Source organism: Struthio camelus, chromosome 2 (genome assembly GCF_040807025.1).
Source record: "Struthio camelus isolate bStrCam1 chromosome 2, bStrCam1.hap1, whole genome shotgun sequence".
Taxonomy (NCBI): domain Eukaryota; kingdom Metazoa; phylum Chordata; class Aves; order Struthioniformes; family Struthionidae; genus Struthio; species Struthio camelus.
In genome coordinates, this window is record NC_090943.1 from 78,217,459 (window position 1) to 78,225,497 (window position 8,039).

An 8,039-nucleotide genomic window follows, 5' to 3' on the forward strand; every position below is an offset into this window, starting at 1 on the left:
AGTTTATTTGTAAATAGGAATTTATTTACAAAGATTTACATCCTTAGTGTAGTTTAGCAGTATGTATCTGCCTCAGTAGCTATACATACGTACATTTGTCTGCTATAGAGATCCTGTAGCTAAGCATTTCTAATAGTTTCCACTGAAAGTGTTATTTCACCTCTCCCTCCTAACTTCATGAAAAGTCTATTTTTTTCCAGATGTAGTTCCTCATAGCCAATTCCTGCTCAAGTAAGAAGTTTGGAAAGAATAAGCTTGAGAGTAGTCAGACAATTTTTAAGTCATAGGATTTTTAAGAAAGACAGCAATCATCACTTTTTGATTGGAGCAGGAGGGAGCCTAAATATGTATTTGCTGAGCCTGAAAGACATTGCATGTGGAAAAGGATTCATGGTTTTTTGGAGTATCTAGGCTGGAAGGTGCTGAAGATGGCTTAAGGATACTCAAATCAAAAAACCTGACTTACCTGGAACAGAGGTGAGCTAACACAGTAATGAAAGGAAAAACTCCAGCAATCAGCAGAACTAAGGATTTCATTCTACAACAACTAAAATGCTTGAGTTTTGGGTTTTACTTTGTTTGTTCGATTGATTGTTTCTTTTTCCTTCCTTTCGTTCTTTCTTTCTTTCCTTCCTTCCTTCCTTCTTTCCTTCTTTCCTTCTTTCCTTTTTTTTTTTTTTTATGAGTTTAGCGGTCATAAAAGTAAGAATCTTGACTTTACTCCAGACTCCCATTCTAGATTAGAAATGTCACCTAGCTCAGCTCTCTTCAGGTATTGTTTTAGTTGAGCCACATACCGGCAATATCCACTATCCATTTTCTGTTTAGTGATAAGGAAGCAAGAGATCAAGCACTCATTTTCCAGTTCTTTGATGTAACCTTTAACAATAGCTAGCAAGAACCATTATTAGTCCTGACAAAACATTTTTAACATTTCTTCTATTGTATTTTAACATTCCTTCTATTTTAACATTCTTCTAACTGGCCAGGTTTTTCCTCTGTCTTCAGAAAGCCTGTAGAAAAAGGAAGTAACATCTCTCCTCCTCCCATAGGAACTACACTGTTCATGCAGATGAGCTGCATGAAATGCTACTGAAAAAAGCCTTTAGTTTCTGCTGGATATTTTAAGGTGGATGTCTGGCCAATCCTGAGTATTTTTAGAGCAACTGGATAACGGAAAGCAAAGCAAACCATGGTCTTGACCTCTGAATTCCATTAGACTTAAATGGATGGCAGTGGAGAAATCTCTAACCGTAAACAGTTTATTATCCCTACTTTTGTATAGTGCCTTGAGATTTCTTGAATTCCTAGTGTTCATTTGCAGTATTAACAATTACAGAGTATTAACAGTTTCTCTATGACTCCTAACTGTAACTTGCTCCCCACAAGGGCAGCGACATTTGTACATATCCACTCAGTTTTAACTTTACTGTACCTCTTCTATTTTAAACACAGTGGGACTCATTTGAACAAGGACATAAGCGCTTTCCTTCAGTACCGTCTCCAGCTGTCTTCATCTAGGCTTTCAGTTTTCCTGCTGGTTAAAAATATCTATTTTCCACGAAGCAGTTTTATTTACTTTTCTCAACTCTGTCAACTAATTGCTTTCCTTAATATTTCAAACAGCAACTATTTCAACTGCTGCTATTACCACTCTAACTCATTCACTAAGTTAGGAATGAGCTGGGTGTTCTTCTGCTTTTGGTCATCTCTGTGTTAAATAATACTTTCTTCCTGACTTTGCAACACAAATTTCTTAGCTGCACATCTCTAGCCTATATACCAGCACCACAAGAGTACCCTTGTGCAAGCTCAGCATTAGAGAAGTAGTATGCACCAAGGCCTGGGTGAGCTAGAAGAGAATCAAAAAAACATGCTAGAAGAGAGCAAAAGTGTTTTCTTTTGCCCATACTTCTCTTGAGCGTGCCTAAATGTTTGACACTCACAATGTCCTGCAGCAAGCAGTTCCACAGCTCAGTTACGTCTGTCACAAAGGACTTTCTACTTGTTCATTTTGAACTGGGGTCCTGCTGATGTTGTTTCATGCCTCTTAGTTCTTATGTTAAATAGGGATTACCTGTCCACTGGCCCTTCTATTTTCTCAATGCTGTCTGTGATTTATAGGCCTTTCTTACGTCTTTTTCACTTGTCTGCTTTCTATACTGAGGAATCTTAACTCGGACATTTCTTGTTCTACAGCCATTCCACGCCTTCACTCATCTTTGTAGCCTTCCTCTTGAGTCTCTTCTGTTCTGGTACATCCCTTCTGATCTTAGAGGGGGGTGGGAGAACCATAACCACACATGATGCAAATAATCCCAAGATTATATAGTGACATAACAATGATGTTCTCTATATTCTTCCTGAAACAATTTGCATACTTTCTTGACCAAAAATGACTTTTTTGTGGAACACTGATAAGCCCAATAATTTATTCCTGAGTGATAATTTTATGCATGGTTAGGATTTCTCCTCCCTCTCTCAATGTGTAAATACATTTACGATGAATGGTAAAATTGAACTTCATCTACCATCTTATCTTCCAGTCTTTTGCTCTTGGAAGATTACTTTATAATTCTTTACAGTCTGCCTTTGTCCTTATTAAAAAAACTCATGCCATCATCAGACTTGGTCATATGTACTTTATCTTTGAATATCATTGGATAACTTCTGCCAAGCAATCACTTTCATGATCATAACAATATTTCAAGACTCCGCATTTTCTGTTTTTCGCTCCTCTAAACAAGGTACCTTTCAAGAAACTTTAAAAAAATCTACAAATGCTGTTTTAATGCCTCCTTATAAAGGAATAAGAGTGTGCATTTATGTAAGCAATTAAAGTTAGGCCTGTCCTGTACTCTACAGGAAGGTGCCAATTAAGATCACAGAGGCCAAGAATTCTGTCATTTCCTAGCTGTTTAGTGTTTCATTTCATGTAATTTGAATGTTTCTCCCTCCTCTATCATTCCCTCTCAGTTTATAAAGAGCACTGGAAAAAATGGAAAATCTTTCGCATGGCTGGGGCTAGCTGGCAAAGGAAGCAAAGAGAAATCAGGGACCTGAAGCTTGTGACGGAAACCCTGGGAGAAAAGGCATCTCCCATCAGTTGGGAGGGAAGAGACCTGCTCTGTTGGGTGCAGAGGTGGATATGAGGGGAACCAGACTAGTGCAGAGGGTAGGTAAATATCACCATGAAAAGAGCACAAAAGGGGGAATAACACTGACTGGAGGAAAAGCCTGGGACAATACATTGGGAAGAGAGGGGGACAAAGCTAAGAAGAAAAGGACTAAAAGCAAATAAGAAAGAAGAGGAAGGACAGGCAAGTCTGGAAATGTGACCTGTCACTACCTAGTGGCAAGGAAAACAAAGATAAATATTTAGACTTGGGGAGGGGGAACTGCATACTTCTCTACACTTTGTCTAGGCTGCATGACTAGAAGAGGGAAAACGCTGTGCCTCAAATGAGGAGGCTTTGGAACAGAAATGAGGGAGGCAAGGAGGGCTGGACTACAGATACAGATAGAAGAATATCTGAAAGGGATGTGGCAAAAAAGTCGTTCACGGTGGGAAAGTAGAAGGGCATATATCTGCTAGAACATTTTTATTTTTCCTTCCCTTTCTCCAGCCAAAACTTCAAATAGAATTCAAAATTCCTGCATCCTCTCATGCTTCTGCTATAAACAAGCATCTGTGAAACCCGCTAGCAAAGCATGTCTCACTCCCAGTGCAGTACAGTAATGGTTCAAGTGGTATACGCTAAGAATCAAGATATTTCAATACTTCTGATTGCCCCACACGAGTGTCTGTATGCCCTATCAAATCTTAAGTTTCTATTCTAAAACATAAGGATCCTAGAACTATTAACAAATCTTTAGCAATTGGTAACAGGGTTACAAAAATTAACAATTCCAGAAGTGGCTGAACTCTTCCTGAAGTTTATAATACTGGTATAGTATTATAGCATAGACACAAAGTCAGAATGCAAAATGGTCAGTGTTCAGGAATTGAACAAGCAATTGAAGTTATACAGTACAGCCTGTGAGAGAACTGTAGAAACAAGCAGAAGTAGATGTTTTGCCTATAATTTAAATGCACTTGTGTGTCAACATTGATCCTATTGCTTCATTAAATGAATGTATCACTAGTAGCACAGTATGTATTTTTAAAGCATATTTTTAAAAAAAATAGCTTTAGTTATGTTAAGGACACGCATTGCACTGAAAGGCTCTATTCAGACTAAATGTCAAACATTCCTTTCCTATGAATAGACCCGCAAAGAATTATATGCAGCCATTTCACTGTCTGTCTTCATATTCAGCTGAGGTGAAGAACCATTTTCCTCTACATGCACAAAGGATCCTCTACAGGGTCTAGGAAGTAAAACAAGTTTTACCAGAATGCCTCTACCCGTTCTGTGCAAATTAGTTTTATTCAAATATTTTCAATTCCTTTTTTAAATGGTTAGAGTAACTGATTAACCAAGGAGTAACCACCCTGACTACATTTTTCATTGCCTTAAGATAAACTTGTGAAAAGTATGGTATTTTACACAGGGACAAACCTCCTGTCGCGCTGGTTTATGTGAAGGAAGTAGGGGTTCTCAGAAAAGTAATACCCTACCTTGTAGGCCAATCACAAGGCAATGCAAACGCCAAACTTCTATTCAGTATTAGGTTGCTGTCTCAAATTTCTGCTTTCTAAATCATCCTGATAACATGACCACAACCGATAATCTCCTTTCACTAGTAAAAGGAGTACAAGATCTAGAACTGAGTAATTGTCATTCCTTATGGTATCTATTGCACTGCTGTGCAGACATGCAGCAGTACAATGAGTACTCTGTTCTGCTGTGTACTCTAAGAATATTCAAGGAGTGACATGCAATTCACTGTAGAATATTCTGTAGAAGGTCTAAAGATGTAATGACTGACTGCACAATGAAAGTAAAGACTTCAGCATCATAAACAGGTGGTTACATAGGCTAGTTAAATCTACAGCTTGATAATTTTGGTTATTTTAGGTCACATCCTGTGAAACTATCCCTAACCATCTGCAGGTAATAGTTTCTGCGTGAATACTCAGAGAAGTCTGTCAGAAGACAAGAGAGGGCAGCCCTGGATGGTTTAGCTGTAGGAGTAGCTCTCTTCACTAGCCAGCTGGAACAGATAGTTTAGATACCAGCAGTAGTTTAGATACCTCTGGGTTTCACAGAGAGTCTTAGTATTTGTCATCTCAGACAGATTTGCAGGATGATAAAGCTTCTTTTTTTCGGTTTGGTCACCAGGGGCACTTGGGTTGCAGCTGACATTGCACTCCAGCAAGTGCCAACATTCATACCACAAGCTGGTGGCAAATAATCTAGTAAGTCCTCAGACTTCTAGTGAAACAAAGGACTTCCTCACTTTACTCTCGGCTATATGTGTTTATCTTCACTGAAAGAGCAGAGCTGATCCTCTACGCACTTATATTCACACAAGTCTGTTTGAAAATGCTAGCTTCCCCTCTACCTCCTTTCTCCATTCCCCACAAAAAATAAGTTTTTATCTAGAGAAAGAGAACTTTGTGTACACACATACATTGGTCAATGGTAGACACAGAACTGCTTATACCTGTCTTGCCTGCATCACTTTGTATTTGATATTAAATGTTAGTGAGAAATATACTTTTTTAAGTAAAAAAGGCATTCACTCGTTTCTCTTTCCTTCTTCCTAAATGACCTCAGGACATATTTGCTTTGAATTTAGGGCTTTTAAGGTTTCTTTAAATAAAATCTAGGACATAAAGAAATGAAATTAAGATATAAAGTAAAATTCAGATCGACTCAGAACAAAGTCATGACAATATTAAGTTGAGATGTCAAACAGTAGAGATGGAAGAACAGCAGTTCTCTGCCTCAGGAAGTTTAGCAGTGACAGCTCTCACTAGCTGTCGGTTATGGTCAGAGGGAAAATGTCAGTTAAGCAAGGTCTTGGTGTATGATGATCTCAATATGATGAATACATTGGTTAACAGGCTGGTTATAATTGTGTTTGTGCAGGTATATTTCTGATAACACCAAAGTTTACTTCCAAAGTGACAAAATCGTACACTTTGTAGGGAAGCAGCCGTGCTCGCTAACACAGAGGAGCGGTGTCCCAAAGATCTTTGTAATAATTCTCTCTTCCTTCCCAACATCTCATGTAGCCTAGAGCTCAGCAGCTGTTATATTACTTAGACAAAATGAAGTCATCCATCCGTCTTAAAATTATAAGATATTTTGTAATGATCAGGAGAGCTAATTATATCCAAAAGCAGACACGGCAAAGATTTTTCAAACTGTCTTTGAAACAGTCTACTGGAAAATTATAAGGGAAAAAGAAAGTCCATACCTTTTTTCCTTTAGGTTGCTAAAGAGACAAGAATAGCTTTAATTCTCAAAGCAGTGACCATCCTAACAGCCTGCCTCCTTAAATATAAGCGCCAATTTTTATGTCTTAAGTTGCATTCTTCAGTTTGGTTTTTTTTTTTCATTTTAATCCAGTCAACAGCCCCTTGTAACGAAAAGTGCATGCTTATTAAAGCATGATGTTCTTTTGTTACCAGTGTAATTCAGTTTTTTTCCCCCTCTGGATCATTTTTCTAATTCACCCAGAATGAACTTACCACGGAGAAAACACATTATTTCCTCTCCTATATATTCACGTTATTTCCTTCTAAATAGTAGCCAGGGTGCAATAAGGAAGCAAGTCCCATTGCCTTGAAGAGGCTACAAGTCTTAAGTACAGTCACCAGAGATACTGAGCAACTCACAGGAGAACCAGGCCAGCCCCATGCGGGCTCTGGCTCTCTGCTGCTCACCAGCTGCAAGGAACATGCGAGTGGTTTCTAGAGCAGCTTCAGACAGCAGCTATGGAATAGGCTGTCCTTCCCGAAAGGCAGCGAGAGGGTTTAAGAACAGAAACGGCAAGCACACAAAAGGGAATACCAAGGATGGAACAGGGTCCTGGCTACTTAAATGGCATGAATACCCACGTAAGAGAAAACACCTGTCTTGACACGAGAGTTAAGAAAAACACGCAGTTCTAACTGCATGGGAAGCAAGCAGTTCTGGAGCGCTGCCATCAGGAGCACAGCCCGGAGTCAGTGCTGTGAGCTGAATGCACCTCTCCAGAGGGCAGGCAGTCTTCTTTAGGGTTTTTTTCTTTTTTTTCCTCTGCATGAACGGCAAATTAGAAACAGGGATAAGGACTTAGCAGGGCTGGACAGTCAGGAACAGAAACCGAGGCTTAAGGGGCATGAGTGAAACTTGCAAACTGGTCCAAAGAGGCGTTGAGCAGAGGCACAAGACAGAACCAGCCAGGTCTCTTACTACACAAGGTGAATAGCCAACAATTGGGTTCCAGTCCTAGCTGGACAGGTCTGCCAAGCCCCAGGTGAATGGGCACCTGGCTGCAGCCAGTTACTACCCACAGGCAGCAATTAGGCAGCAACAGTTGACTGTTAGAGAATGCGTCTCCAAATTCACCGAGAAAAATGAACATCTTCTATGTCAGTATGTTACTACTTGGAGGCGCTATACACCTGTATGTGTGGGATATAGAGCAAAAAGAATGTGCATCAGCAAACATTACAGGGGCTTTAAGAAGGAAAACAAAATTTTCTACAGCTATAGGTAGCTGACACAAGTAAGATGATAGGCATAGAGGCCTCACTTTAGTTGTTAGTCATTAAATATATGAGTTAAGTCATGAGAACTGACTCTTTTTAGAATAATCTCTACTTCTTGGTTCAAGGAAAATGCTGAGAAAAGAAAACTAAAATATAAAATTCAAATTTATGATCTCATAATCTGGGATCAAGCTCCATTTTAGAGAGATTCTGTAAAACACCTGAATTTTGGGTAAAAGCGTATTTCTGAAAAGCTTTCGAAAGTATCAGGAACAGAAGTAATAGGAATTTATTTTTTTTTTGAGATTACCATCTATTAAAGAACTTTAAAAAGAAGGACACTACATGAATGCCTTAGTCTGGCACCACATTTTAGCAGATAAATACATTC